Source organism: Phascolarctos cinereus, unplaced genomic scaffold (assembly GCF_003287225.1).
Source record: "Phascolarctos cinereus isolate Bilbo 61053 unplaced genomic scaffold, phaCin_HiC Scaffold_2;HRSCAF=192, whole genome shotgun sequence".
In the NCBI taxonomy this organism is placed as follows: Eukaryota; Metazoa; Chordata; class Mammalia; order Diprotodontia; family Phascolarctidae; genus Phascolarctos; species Phascolarctos cinereus.
The window spans coordinates 248,528,964-248,544,798 of NW_027555625.1; the positions used below are offsets into that span (position 1 = coordinate 248,528,964).

The 15,835-nt window shown below is 44.3% G+C and overlaps 1 long non-coding RNA gene across 2 annotated transcripts in view; it reads left to right on the plus strand.

Moving 5' to 3' along the window:
* Window positions 1-1,448: 1,448 nt before the first annotated feature.
* The window catches only part of LOC110205184 (uncharacterized), a 194,367-nt gene continuing 179,980 nt past the window's right edge, over window positions 1,449-15,835 (plus strand). Inside the window, exons 1-3 of one of the 2 annotated variants that reach the window (XR_002323518.2) lie at window positions 1,449-1,668; window positions 2,135-2,285; window positions 5,786-5,928. This is a non-coding gene — a long non-coding RNA (uncharacterized LOC110205184). The remainder of the gene's footprint in view (window positions 1,669-2,134; window positions 2,286-5,785; window positions 5,929-15,835) is intronic. The other variant, XR_013484699.1, reaches the window with a different exon arrangement.

The window sequence follows — 15,835 nt, forward strand, 5'->3', positions numbered from 1 at the left end:
TACTTCTACCTAATGTCTTTTGGGTGTTAACTTGAGCAAAGGAAAATCAGAATGACAAAACTGAAAAAAAAAACAAACCCCTAAAACCAGTCCCATAATTATTCATGTTACTGTTTCCTTATTAAAAATATTTCTAGATCCGCTTCTCTACGTTTCAATAGCAGGAAACCCCTTCCTCCCACCTCTGTTAACTGATGACTTGGAGAATTAAGGAGGACCCCTTTTTTTTTCCAGTAACACAAAATATCTTAGACTAGTAGTTTCAAACTCAAATAGAAACAGGGATCACTAAACCATACACCAGGATCCCTGAAGGCCTCACACTGACTTATTAAACTTAAAGTAGAAATGATTTGATGGTTACCCACGTCTGTGTTTCTCTTCCATTCCTTTGGACTATGGAGAATGAACTGAGAGTTGACTGTATACTGAACTAAATGTGGTCATCAGATCTGGACATCAAGAGAATGAATAGATGGTGGGGTATGTGCTGGCTGTTATGATCCCAATTATACAACTTAGCCCTGTGAAACACATTAGGGGGAAAAAGATCATTAGCCTAATGAGCAGCACAGATTTGGGGCTTGGTAAGCAAGCAAATGCATCTTTTCATTATGCATGGACCTCAGCATATTTATTATTTTTGGTCACCGAGGTGACCTGGTATCTTCATTTACCAGATCACTCAGCAAACCCAGAAAGTAACAACTGACTCTCATTTTCTTGACCCCAGAATCTCCAAAAACAAAGCAGAGAAAGGGATCTGTTTGGCACCTAGTCCATGTTCATCGTGAACATAGCATACTGAGAGGGAGATGGGAGGAGTGGGATCAAAGCTGGCATCAAGAGTCAGAGAAGTGGTGGATAGGAAACCCCCTTAGTGGGACACACTTGGCTCACAGCCTGTTGGCTCCCAATGACAAAAATCAATAGTCTTTCAACATCCTTCATCTCCTCCCTGATAGCATTTCCAGCAGATGGGGGAGGGGCAGTTGGGGGCCCTTCACAAGACAGGTCTCCCAAAATCGACACACTTTTCTGTCGATATCTCCCGGCTGTCTCTCACTGACCATACATAGTAGGGGCCTGGTGAAGGCCTGGGACAGCCCAGGCCTGTAAGCCTAGATGCCTCTTTATTTGGCCTGTCTAAAAATAGCAGTGGGGAGAGTAGGGGAGAGCAAGGGGGGTGGGGTGGGGAAGGGGGCCAGACTCAGGGCTCTGCAGGACTAGTAGTCAATGAGCTGAGAGAAGCGATTGAACTCCCAGCACTCCCTGTTCGGCTGTCCGCAGCTGACAGTCTATTTTTTCCCATGGTTGACTAAATATGGTCAGGGAGGGAATGGCATGAGAAGGAGCCACTTGGCTGGGACTGCATGTTTCAGATGCTTAGCTGGGTATATAAGCACTAGAAAGGTGAACTTGGTTTCTGATCAGAGGTTCCCCCTAAACCCCCCAATCTTCCCTATTCCTACAAGGAAACATCCCCCTCCCCCCTTCCCCCCCCATTTGTGTGTGAGCATGCGGGCAGGCGATACTCTTTGTTTCAACCTGACCTCTACCTCATGGTGACCCCCTCTTGGTTGGGGGGGGGGAAGAGGACGGGATGGGGGGGAAGAAGGAGGAGAGGGTGAGGGGAGACTTCTGCAGATACAGCCTTTATACATCAAGGTGTGCGGTAATCCCAGCACGCAGGGTTGCTTCTCCTTAACTCCTGCTTTCTTTTCCTCCTGTCTGTTCTCTTTCCTCCCTCCTGCTTTCTCCCTCTCTCTCCCTCTCTTGTTCTCTCTCTCTCTCTCTCTCTTCTCTCTCTCTCTCTCCTCTCTCTCTCTCTCTCTTCTCTCTCTCTCTCTCCCTCCTTCTCTCTCTCTTTCTCAGTTGTAAGCTTTAAAGACCTCCCTCCCTTTGCTAAGTCTGCGCTGCAGCAGGAGGGCTGAGTGGTGGTGGTGTCTGGTGGGAGGGGAGGGGGAGAGGAGGGGATACAGAGGTGCATGTGGGGGAAGGGAGTGTGCGTGTTAGGGGAAGAGACAGGGTTTGTTTGCCTGTTCTTCTTTCGTATGTGTATGTGTTTCCCCCCTCTCTCCAAGTGAGGACTAATGCCATCCCTGGGCCTGCTCTCTTTCCCTCCCTGCATTAGAGGTTGCCTATAGGAGGAAGCCGATGGCTGCAGCATCCAGCGCATTATTACCTTGCGATGCCGTGACCCTCCTCCATGCATCCCTAACTCTTTAAAGCTGATTCAGCTAGCGCTCTGGAGGCTCCCCTGCTGCAACAGAATCTCCTCACTGGTACGTCTTTCTCTCTTTCCTCTAATGGCACCAGCTTAGCTCGGTTCTTTTTTTCTTTCTTTCTTTTTCTTTTTTCCCTTCCTTCCTTCCTTCCTTCCTTTCTTTTTCTTTTCTTTTCTTTTTTTAAAACACTTACCAGCTCAGGCAGGACTTATCGGTTCCAGCAAACTTGCCTGGGATTGGGGAGGGGGACAGGGATGTGTGTCTATGTATGCTTATGTGCCTCACTGCACTGGGGGCAGCGCGCGCGCGCGCGTGTGTGTGTATGTGTGTGTGTCTTTCTATGGGGTGGGTTAGGAGTTTTCTCTTTGGTGTGCGGTATCCTCTGCATTTTAAAAACTGCAGAGCCAGCAATAGCTCGAATGCTTTAAACTCAAATGTAAGAACTTTGACACACAATCATTTTGTAAGGCTTCTGGCGGTCTGTGTTCCCTGGTTTAGAAGTGCAGGCTAGTGACAGCTAGAGGGATGTTTGGGGTTGTCATAGCGGGGGTGATAGTGGGGGAGGGGGGCTGTGGTCAGGGAAGAGTATGATTGACGGGCTCCAAGCTCTGGCAATTCCACCCAGTGCTAGAACAGGAACGTGGCTCCAACTTACAGCCCAACTTGCAACATTCCTGGTACTGCGGTCCTTAACCATTGTAATGCCGATGAGCAGAGGGATTCGTAGCCAATGTGAGACTGCCTGGAGGAGCCACATGAGATCTAGAAGAAGGGATCACAGTTTGACTTTAAGGAATGGTAGAGGCAGGGAACACCCCACTGCACAGACTATAGCTATTTCTGAAGACAGGAGTGGGCCTCGGTCTCCTAAGCCCGTCTTATCTATATCAGCCTAGAGTCCCCAAGCTTCAAGTATGCAAAGCTCATGTGTTGTGGGGTGTAGGTTTTCAATATGCTGGTGTATGTACAATTACACCCATGTAGGGAAATGTGTGTGTGCCACATGCACACACATGTGCATACACACACACACACACACACAGACACACACTTATTCACGTACTCTGAACCAGAGAGGTTTGATATATACAGGGTGTCTCTTTGACTTAGCATGACTCCCACATACACAGAATGTAGTATATTTTTCAGTGAGTATTTATAGTCTAAGCAGCCTTGTGCAATTTAAAGGACATTGTAATTCTTGGGTTTATTGGTCCGTTGCATTACTGGCCGGGAAACCGCTTGGTACACCTTTCATGTCACGAGGTGGAACTTTGTTTCAAAAAAGAACTAGGTTTAATTTGAGAGTGAGCAAAAGGTTCATGTGGGCATCTTGCTGAAACTTCAGGTTTCCCCTTATAGATTGAGGGATTTTCTCCTGTTTAGTCTGATCTCTCCAAAGTTTCAGCTGGCCAGGGAACATTTTTAACTAACCCTTGTCAATATGGAGGTCAGGAGTTGAGGGCACAGGAGAAATCTAGAGCTGGGAAAACATCTGCTCACTACGATTTCTCACACTTACTTTCTTTTCCCCTTGCCTAGTCTGCCTTCTCCACCTTCTTTGGCTCCCTGCCCTCCTTTGCCCCTCAGCTTGCTCACACTTCTCATTTGTCAGGAGACTGAACATTGAGGATTCTTTCTCACCTAGACTTCAGCTCACATTATCATGCAAGGGTCTCAGCTAAATCATTGGAGATGCAGAAGGAAAAGTTGGGTAACAGGAACATGCTGTTTAAGTTGCCCTTTTTTATCCTTGACTGGATGAAAATGATAAATAACAGTGCCTAAATGTAAATGGGACAGCAGATCTTTTCTCTGTTCCATCCTGCCAAATGGCTCTTTCCTTTTTAAATGGGAGGTAGGGGTGCCTTTCAGAGCCCTAATGCACTCCCTCATCTCCTTCTTGTGGGAAACTCTGACCTACTCATCCTAGATCATCCTCAGATACTTGAAAGGTCCACCCTGCCCATTTCACACACCAGTGGAAAGACTTTGCAGGGCTGAGGTATCTGTGTATTGCAGGGGGGAGTGGTATTTTACAAAACAGCCTTCTCATTGAGCAATTAGTTCTTCACTGGAGGTGTTGGTGGTGGGAAAGATGTATTTGCTATGTAGGGATCCTAGGGATGTGTGAGCAGTTCAGGAGAAGGGCGGTTATCCATACTGGGTAGAGTAATTCTAGAGGAGTGACAATTGGGTTAGCTTCCTTGACCTTCAAAACATTTCTAATTCTCTTATTGAATTTTCCTCTAATTAAAGCTAAGGAAGACCAGCTGCACTGGATTCTTGCTTTTGTCCAATTGTTTTCAGAGTACAGCCCCCAAATCCCTAACTCAATTCCTTTTCCTAATAAGTCTCACCCTTTCCCCCACCCCAACCTTTACCCAACTACAGCCATACTTTTTGTTTTTAAGTGATTCTTTGGACAGGACTTCCTGGTCTTCACCCAGCTCTTATTCTCCCCATCCTCCCACCCCCAAAGAGTTAATCTGACTCCATGCAATGAGCAGAGAGAGTGATAACCATTCGAATCCTTTTGGGGTTTAAGTGTTATCACACACTTCGCAGTTTCCTTCTTTATTCTGCTCAATAAACTCCTAGGTACCAGATTTACTTGTAGTCTGGTTACTTTCCAGCTTGGTCAGGAACTAAGCTTGGGGATGGGAATGGAAGCTCGCCCATATCTCTCTGAGATGCTCCCCCCTTCCCCTTTTATTTTTTATTTGGCTTTGTCAGAGCTTATATATGATGATGGAGGATGGGGGCAACATTTCTTTCTCTGCTCACAGAGAAATTTTAAAATGCAGGGGAAAACCCATCGATATAATTAAGTATTCCAAAGTGCTTAGTTTACCACTTGCTAAGTTTACTTAAACCCTCTTTAAAGGGTTCATTAGAAGACTGTGAGAAACGGTAAAATTCATTAACACTAAGGCAGCCATTCTGCATTTGCCTGTAAATTGGTATTGATCTGGAGGGCTCTGGCTGGGGTAGTAGGCAAACGGAGCAGGTGAGTGGACAGTCCGAGCATACTATTACAGCAATGCTGAACGAGCAGGAAGCGCCCCAAATGATCTCTTGGTTTGCTGGGCGCCTAAATCCTGCCCATAATAGTCTTCTATTCAGTGTGATCATCATTTTCAGTGGGGCACTGGGGCCACATTGTTAGAACAGCTTTAGAGCTCAGAGGGGTTAGAAGGCAATGAGTGAAAAGGCGCAAAGTGTGAGGGATGGGGAAGAAAAAGAAGAGAGGGAGGGGAGGAGGAGAAAGAGGAGGAGGAGGAAAAAAGAGGGAGAAGGAGGGGATGAAAAAGGAGAGAGAAAGAGAGAGAGAGAGAGAGAGAGAGAGAGAGAGAGAGAGAGAGAGAGAGAGAGAGAGAGAGAGAGAGAGGAGGTGGGAGGGAGAGGGAAGGGAGGTGCAGAGAGAAGAAAGGCGCAGATGGGTGGGTGCACACAAGCACACACGAGTGCTTGAGGAGTAACTCCTTGACTTCTACTCTGGCCTAAGCTCACATATCCAGGTTTCCAGTTGTTCTTATGAACCTTCGATTTGACAGTTTGTCAGGTAAACCACAACCGGCCTCAGCTGCTACAGAGTTCAACTGGGTGGCTTTTTCTTAACACTGAAAGAAATAAAGAAAGTGAAGACATTCTCTTTCTGGGGCTCTTTGGGAGGCAGAAGAAATCCTGGACTTACTAGGTAAGAGCTTCTGTTTACAATATTTAGCTGTCTTTTTAATACCCTCTCTCTCCTTAGTCCCAGTCAATTGCTGAAAGAATCCTTTGTCTTTAACAGAAGAATTTCTAACCTCAGTATGAGAAGGAGGCAGCTTGGTGTTGCTGTCTAAGTTGTAAACTGTACATTTGAATTCTGGATGGGCAAGTGCTAAGCTTTGCAGGACAGGGGAAAGGACTAGTTTTTGTTTACTCTTCCCTTTTTACTAAAGTCTTCATCTGAGAAATAGAAAGAATTGTGATTTTCCAGAGTTTCTGGATCTTTTCTTTCAAATCTTTATTTCTTAGTCCTTCTAATTATTAATGTGGAAGTGAGGGTGGGGTGGGGTGGGGTGGGCATGGAGAGAATTGCTATGGTCTACATGTATTTTGTGTGTATATTCTGTGTAGTTAAAAGTTTCAGTGTGAAATATATGTACTTTTCAGGGGGAAATGAGAGGTTTTGTCATGTTTCTCTTCCTTTGTACATGAGAATTAGTTACGAAATGGATAAACTGCTGGATTTCTCAGAATTCTGTCAAAGGCATCACTTTTTTATATATGTGTATATAGGGACACAGACAGATATCAGAAAAAAAAGAAAGTAAAAGAACAACTGTGGATTATTGGAGATGAGTCATAGAAAAGGGGTGTGTGTGTGTGTGTGTGTGTGTGTGTGTGTGTGTGTGTGTGTGTGTGTGTGTAGCAGGAGGCTTTGAGGAAGATGTCATGGAAATGGGGCAGTAACTCAGCAGCATTAGACCAAGCCACCACTAAGTATACATGGCGTTTGAATTCCAAAGCAGTGCTATCTTCCTCTTCAAACATATAAATGCGCATATTGAAAACTACCTGCTTGAGAAACATACTACTTTATATGCCCATATGAACGTGCTAAGCTATGGAATGTAAAGAAGTATGTATTTCCGGTAGGGAAACTCTCTCATGGGAGCAGGGTGCCCCGTGTTCAAGGGAGAAAGAGACAGACAGATTTTGGTTCTGGAATGCCTGACATGGCAGACTGACTGGGGAGTCAATTGATGATCTTGTTCCAGTGGCTGTATTGTTCTGTCACTTTGCCTGTGTCAGCAGGTGGAAATGCTCATCAGGACATTAAATATTCAACGTGCTGACTGCGGCAGGCGCTTGGAAAGGCAACACCAGAAGAAAGCCCGTTGTCCGCTTCTGGTGTTTGCAGGGACCCGGGTCAAGTGCTAGATCTTGGGGGTTTGCAGGTTTCTGTGCTCTTCTTCTCCATTCCTGTCCCCTTCCCCCAACCTTTAGCCTACAGGAGTCTAAACATCAGCAGAGTGGGATGATTTCTACAACTAGTGGGAGAAATGTAGAATATAGAGTCAAACAGATAAGGGAAGGGGGGGGGAGAGAGAGAGAGAGAGAGAGAGAGAGAGAGAGAGAGAGAGAGAGAGAGAGAGAGAGAGAGAGAGAGAGAGAGGAGTCAAAGACTTTCAAAACCCAGAGCAATGTGTACTTGTGTCTTTCACTCTTACATTCAGACATGATCACTTTCCACCCTGGCAAAGACACAAATGAGTTGTGCCACTTAATGTCACACTTGCCAAGCACTAAAAGGAAGTGATTAGGGAATCCAACACCCACAACCCCCAGAGTCTCTATCTAAGACTCAATCATAATCTATCTGTGCACTAATCACAGTACAGACCATACTTTTAACTATCATCATTTTTGCTTCTATTTTTTTAATACGCTAAGTACTAATAGTCTCTGGATGAGGGAATACTCAAGGCAGCTCAGAAGAATATTAGCCAACATGCCATACACAAGAGTCTGAACTCCAGTATTACGAGAGTTTTTCAGGTAGAGGTTATTCTAAATCAAAAGCCCCCAAAATGATTTTCTGTCACCACCAAAATAATTTTCTCTCTGCATTTCCCCAGATTAAATTTAGATTACTTTTTTTTTTATCCCCACCAACAAAGTAGGGGGAGACTTGCTGTTACTGGAATCAGTAGCTTTAGAATGATGTGAAATCTAAAGTAACACCCTGCACTTGATATGAAGATGCTGCCCTCAATTGCTGCCTGACTGTCCCAGCATATTCAGAGGGGGTGAGAGAGAGAGAGAGAGAGAACGCAACCGACTTTCTCCCTGGCTTGGTACTTATCATGGAAGTAAATCTGAATTTTATACTATGGGTACCACAATGCGCTTCTGAGCTGATCTATATTACCCAAGAGATAAAGCTAAATCCAGGATCTAGATTTTACTGAAGTACCCCTTTTCCACCCAGTGGTCAGTTATTCCCTCTGCTTAAGTAAGAGGATCTTAATTGAGAGGAAGGATTCCTGGAAGAGACAGATAGAAAGGACCTTGCTACCGGGACAGTGTTCTCTGGGAAGAAGTAAGCTGAGCCGCAGGAGGATTTTGCAGTATCTCAACAGAATGTGGGGGAATTTCTGTTGTTTCTTATGGCTCCAGAGGTATTGCTTTTGCAGGTCCTGGCTGCTGTGGGAAAATGGTGTCCTCAGGTATGCTGGGCATAGCAGGGTATTAGCAGAGTAGGAGAGGGTCAGTTATTTCAGCCTGGAGAATATTTGTCTGGCAGCCACTAGGATTTTTTTTTCATATCATGTGATCTTTGCTCTTCGGAACTATCTTTGGCATGCCTGGCCTCTGGAACCTCCAACAGGTGTATCTGCCCCACCTAGAGTTGGGAACTTTCAACCAAATGCTAACTCCTGTAGATGGAGATAGGTAGAGAGGGAGAAGGGAGATCAGGTGGTTAGCCCCCTCCTCTTTCTGCTGAGACCCATTAGGTTTGGGATTCAGCTATGTCGTCCCATCAGCTGAGGCCCAGGCCAAGCAACACATTGAAAGAGGGCCATGAGGCCAATCCATGTTGAAACTTTAAAATGCTTGATATGCCAGGTACATGACCCATCACATATTGCTCATAGCATGCCTTGTATATTTCATCATAGATCACAGCACATATATGCATAGATATCACATAGCTTACGGTATATCTTACATGTCCTGCATTTTCTAGCCTGTCGTATAGCATATCACATGCACCATATGTTATGTTTTGTATATGGCTTTTGTATATCTTGTTCTATATATAATATATAGTATATCATACATATAGTGTGCATACACACACACACACACATATATATATGTAGATATTTTTTATCTTATGACAACTAGGTGAAACTTCATAGGAAGAGAAGGCGTCTGCTTTTTGGTCCCACCATAGGCATAGGAGAGCTTGCATCTAGTGGGTATTTGTCCCAGGAAAGAGCATTTCTGTCCCCATTAGGGTAAGACTCCGGCCACAATGAGTGGAAATAGCAAGGCCACAGAAATAGGAGGCCACAGAGATTTGCAAACCGACCACAGAAATGCCGCAGCCTCTTCCCTTCGATAAGTCCCTGTTTTACATTAAAGTTTTATTGCAGGATGTGGTGTTTAAATAAAAGCATTAGTGTTTTGAAATTAGGTTTGACTGAGCAGTAAAACCAGAGAGTTCACAAGGATAGTCACTGCCTTCTCTTTGTTATAAATCACCTCCATTCTCTTGATCTGCTGAATTAAAAATGAGAACAATCCTTACCCTTCTCGATATAAAACCAAATTTCCTTTTCTTAACATTTTTCCCCCATTTCCCGCTCCCCCTGTAACTCTTTAACTGCTCACCACTGCTCCAGCTTTGGAATTGGGGCTGATTTACAGTAGGTATCTCCAGTCCTAATGCAATTTTTATCTCTCTCTCTCCCCATCTCTCTCCCTTTCTACCTTTGGCATTCCAAGGTATGTGAATCAAATGGCATGGTTAATGGTAGGAAGTAACTAAGCTTGGATCTTTTCTGATGTAAGTGTTTTTTACAATACTGGCTGGGCCTTTGGGCACCATCTTTGTGACATTTTACTAGTTTAACATTTTAATACAGAAGAAGAGAGAGGCTGGTGGGATGGGTACCTGTGTTAGGATTGGCTTGCATTTTGTGAGAGGGGAATTCGGCCAAGATAACACACCTGAGGGACTGCGGTACAGTGGAAAGAGGATTGTGCTTAAACTCAGAGTACCTGAGTGCAAAGCATGAATCTACTACTTGGACCTTGGACAAATCATAGCCTCTTTGCATCTCAGTTTCTTCCTCTACAAAATGAGGGGGGCTGGACTGCACAATCTCCATGGCCTTCTCTAACTCCAAATATTCTAAGTCCAAGGTGACTTCTGAGAAGTGGAGGTGGAGGGGAAGTGGCAACGCACCTCAGGGGTTGCTATTTGTTACTTTGCATTACCAGAATGCTTTTAAGAAGGAACAGAGAAGATTGTACACCAGGACACTCAAAGTATTTTTAAGCCTTGCTGGATTCTTAGGGTGAGACTAATGTTTTAGCATCTATAAGTAAGGTCCTTCCATCAGTGATAAGTGTGATGCTGCCTCGTGTAAGATTTCCCCCTAGCTTTCATTTGGTTGTTTGTACAGAAGGCAGCCTGAAAAAACAGGCAGTAGTTTTTATTCCAAGTTCTCTGGAGCATGTCCAAGCTGGTTCTAGAGAATCCTGAGGGCGCACGACATGTCAGTATTGCTGTTGAGACCATTGGAGGGTTTAGCCAGTATCAGCCAAACAGCCAACTGATTGCACTTAAGTTCTAGGGGTGGAAAGAGTAGCTTTGAGAATTGCAGAACTCGTAAATTCAGCGGACCAAATTAGTTAAATTTTTCTATTCTATGGCTCACAAAATCTGGTCCTTCTCAAAATGAATTTTCTGCATGTGAGGGAAACCAGCACCGTGTCAGGAATGGGGATTGTATGAGAAAGAGAGAGAGACAAGGGAAAGAGACCCATTTGTAGAAGGGACGTCAGTCCCGTTATTTTGTTTGTTTGTTTATGTTGATGAAGAGTTATTTTTTATTTTCCCTCAGCCAGGTGGCCAAATAAATTTCACTACCTCCTTCTAAGGAAGGGGCTGTTTGCAATTCCAGTTTAATAGTGCATTCATCAAGAGCAATAAAGCATTTTATTGCACAAGTATTTCAAAGCGTGTGCTGCCCCTGGTAAAAGCATTAGTAAAGGGGGGCATCAGCAATCTCATTTAAAACTGTCGACCCAACGTGAAAAATGTTGCGTTGAAGAATAAACTGCTATTAAGCATGATTAGATTGACCTGCAGGACAGATATTTTAGCTGCTGCAGCATGAGTCAATCACAGTGAGCATCGCTTGAATTGCAAATTTTTTTAAATGCCCTAAATTAAAAAAATGGAGGAACCTAAGACTGTTAGGGACCCAGGAATGACTTTGGGGGAGATACTTACAAAGTAGATTCAGAGGGCTAGAGGTGGTAGGACTAAAAGGGTGGGGGTGGGGGTAGGGGGTTGGGGGTGGTTTCTTAATTGCTGCTACCTTAGCATAAATGAAAACTATGTTCCTCAGACCAAACAATCAAAAAAAGAATTGTGCTGAGTCAGCCTTTGGACTGTGCACGTCCGATTGCAGAAAGGGACTCAGCACTGCAGTGCAGCATCTCTGCTTGCCTTTGACACCAGCCTGGCAGGGCATTGCTCCCCTTGTGTTTGCTATGGCTGCCTGAGGCCTAGAAAGAGAGAAGCCCTCAGAAAAGGGAAGCTGGGGGAGGAGGAAAGGCAAATACAGCTTTCTTCCAGGAACATCCTTGCTTGCTTTGTCTAGTGTTCAGTCTGCGATGGGAAACTCCCGCTCTCTGGATGAATTGGCCAAGGCCAAGGGATGGAAATGGAAATGAAGGGTGTGGGAAAAGAGAAGGAGGAGGGGTGAGTGACTGAGAGAATTGCATGGTTGCTTGCAGCGATCAGCGTCTACCATCATCCCCTTCATTGGGTCTTTTCTGCTGTGCTTTGATCTACTGGGTTTCCCTGTTGGTGCCTTTCTGTCCCAGGAGCTTGAGGGGTATAGGACATGAAGAGGAAGTGAGGTGTCCATCCACCCACCTCTTGGATTGAACTTTGAACCTCCTGAGGGATGTGTCCAGTCTTATTGGCCACTGTTTACTAGGGACTAGTCATGACAAATCAGGCCAAAAAAAAAAAAAGAATTTCTCATGTGTCATTCTTATGTGCAAGGCTACCATCTTCCTGAGTTGCAGACCTTCATTGGGAATGATCATTATGAGGCTCAAAGCCTGTGAATTTCTCTTTTGTGAAGCTTACAGCGGAAATCCAGGCTTGGTTAACTGGACACCTTCAGGAGGAGGCCCAGGAGGACCTGATGTGGATGGTAGATGTGGATGGTAGATCTGAGCCATTGTCTCCAAGTAGAGGGCTTCTCTGGTGCTCATCAAGTCTGGCCCCAGGCTTGTAAGGACATCCTACCTACCACTTGTTGGGAGAGATGAGTAACCAAAGCAGAACAGGGTGGAGCTGGGGAACTGCAGGAGCTGTGGGGAGAGTTTCCATTTGGTGCACTGACCACTCCTGCAGTGCGGGGCTGTGGAGGGCAGCATGAGGTGAGGTGAATGCAGCGGCAATGGTGTTTCAAGGGCGAGCAAAGTAAAGGTGTGTGCTCTCTGAGAAAAGCCCGAGTGCCGCCATCCAAAGTTAACTAGATGAAGCAGCAGTGGCTATACCCACTCTGCAATGCAATTTTTGCCTTTGAGAGAGCGTTTGCTACATGGCTCCTTTAAATATCTATATCTCCTTGGCACATGTTTTACAGCTTGACTTAGAAAGGAAATGTAATCTATACATAACTTTCCAGGTTCAGTGTGATACTACGCTAGGCTGTAATTGGTTTGGGTATTAAAAGTTGGTCACTTTAATCCTCCAGTATTGCCATGAGTGTCTTCACTGATGTCAATAATAACCAAATAGGTGAAGTGCACATGGTCTGGAGAAGTGTTATGGTGGGCACAATTGCTTGTGCTATCTGAACAAGGGATGAATTTTAAGTGAGGGCATGGGAGATTAGTAAGATTGAGGCCAAAACCCTCAGGCCCACCCTGCCAGAGATTCCTCAGTCTCTGCATTTACCAAAAAAAGTAAGAGGAAAACAGATACTTTGATCCAAAAAAAAAAGGGAGGGGGAGTATGGGCTGCATCCTAGATCCTGTAGGTAAGAACCCAGATGTAGACTTATAGTCAAGGTGCTAGCCAAATTGCTTTCATACTCAAATGCTCTGACCATTGAGATGAGCCTATTTCTCTGAAGTTTCCCAGAAACCAGCCCTGGGAACTTCTCTGCTTTATAGTGTGAAAGCCACACCCTTATGTAAGCTGTCTTTGGGTGTGTTTGGGCCAGCATGTATATGTGTGTGTGAGAGAAAAGAAAGTGTGAAACAGCTGAAGGGAATGGGCAAGACAAATTAATCCATGACATTATTATTTTTTTTTTTTGAGTGGGAAGATGTCAGCAGAACTGAGCACTTATTAGTTGGAGGACCCAGTACTGAAAGAGCGCTGGCTTGTCCCCTGAACAAGGGAAGTCCTCAAGGTCAATTGCCATACAGAACAGATATGTTTTTCCTGTCTCCTCACCTTCTGCTACAGGGGTCATGTGTCTGAGTGGCTTGCCATGCCCACATATGGCTAGTGTTAGAAAGCATGCCACCTTCCATAAAATCTGTGAGGCCACTGTTCCAAGGCCAAGAGGACCGCAGGACCACTGATATAAATAGTCTTCATTCTCAGCTGTCTCAACTGGCCAAACCTGACTCAGATGACATGGAGGCCAGGAGAACTGAGGTCTCTTGTACCTAAGGCAGACGTGCAAAGGGGTTGAAACTGTGAACCTGTAACTTTATGGACAGAACCTGGGTAAACTTTCTCCATTCTTCCCCTTAGTAGTTTGGTTCTACCTTCTACTTCCCACAGGCTCCCTCCCTTCCCCACCAACCCTTCACTCATACTCTGTACAGGCAAGGGAGACAGAGGTCTCTAAGAAGGAATCTGGTGCCCTGCTGGCTAAGTCCTTCTTAAGGGCAGTGCATATAGCCAATGTTGGCCATTATGGTTTCGGGTGCCAGTTTCCTCCAGTATCTCTGTCCTTGGGCTCTATTTGCCTTTTGGAGGAATCTCAAAATAGCAAGGCCCATGGCAATTTGGACAATGCTTTGAGGAGGGACTTAGAGAGGGAACAGAATATGTTTAATCTGCCAAACACAGCTGCTGTAACAGCACTGTGATAGAGCTGACCTGGGAGCTAGAAAGCTTGGGTTCAAACTCTGGTCCTTGTACTTCCTAACTATATTACCTTGGACAAATCACCTCATCTGTATAATGGGAAGTTTTATGTATAGTATATGCATACACACATACACACAAATATGTTTACATGCATGTGTATGTGTAGGCATGAAGGCAGCTAGGTGGCTCAGTGGATAGAGCTCAGTCACTTAATAACTTTGTGAACTTGGGGAAGTCATTTAACCTCTGTTTGTCTTAATCCACTGGAAAAGGAAATGACAAACCACTTCCGATATCTTTGCCAAGAAAACCCCATGGACAGTATTGACATGATATGATCCATGAGATCATGAAAAGTTGGACACAATTGAACAACTGAACACCATCACCAGCAGCAGCACCATTACATGTAGGTATATGCATATGTGCAAGTACATATGGCATATATGTGTGCATGCATATAGTATATCTTACGTGCATGTATGTATGTATACACACATACTACTTCCCCCACAAACTCTTGTGAGGAAAGTACCTTATAAACTTCAAAATGCTGAAGAAATTTGAGGTGTGGATAGAGCACCGGCCCTGAAGTCAAGAGGACCTGAGTTCAAATCCGACCTTAGACCAAACATATGCCACTTACCAGCTGTGTAGCTGTAGGCAAGTCACTTAATCCCAATTGCCTAAAAAATAAAGAAAGAAATAAAAATTAAAAAAAAAAAGAAATTTGAGGTGGTGGTGATGGTGACGATGATGATATTTTCACTTCTCCCTGAGCCCGTCCACTCAGCACCTTTTTCCCTCTCTTGTCTTCTGCTCTCATCTTGTCATGATACTCTCATCTACTCAGGGGTTTGATATCCATAAACTCACCCCTTGTACCATCTGTACCATCTCAAGCCCCTCCTGAGGGATCTCAATAGGCCTATTCTCTCCATCTCTCCAGACCTCCCACTCATCTTTTTCATCAAAATGTATTCTTCCCATATCGTCTTAGTACTCCATTTTCAAGAACTTTGGGAAAGATCCAATAGAATAATTCATATTTAAGTACTAATGATCAAGAAGCAGCTCAGTGAATAAAGTACTGGCCCAGCAATTGGGAAGTATTCAGTTACAATCTGGCCTCAGACATCTATGAGCTATGTGACCTTGGTCAAGTCACTGAACCTCAGTTTTCTTGTCTATAAAGATGCTATGTAAATGTTATATCTTATTGCTGCCCTTTGTGTGAGTATTTGCATTTTAACAATACAAAAAGTTAATCTAGGGAATGGAGCTCTATTGGTAGAATGTTGGGCAACCAAATTGAGGGGTATTTCAAAGGAAGGAAGGAACGGATTCTAAATATACTTTAAATCATAAGGAGAGCACCTATTTTATCCATGCATAAGTCTGGCCCTAGTATCAGAAGTATCTTTTAATCAGTCCTTTGATTCCTACAAAACAATGATAAATATGGAGGCCTGGTTTGTCCTAGGATTAATGAACAAAAATCCATTGCATTATTTAAAAACACACACATAAATAAACCTATTGATCAGCTCTGTTGGTTTTAGTTGTGAATTAATTTGTGTAACACTGGGTTCCAGTGAAGGCTGGTCTGTGAGTAGCTATAATTTGTGCTAATTTATCTTATTCCTATGATCATAGCTTACATATCTACAGTTCTTTTGAGATTTACAAAATGCTTTCCCTCACAACAGTCATTAGAGGCAAGTAGTTAGAGACAAGTATTACT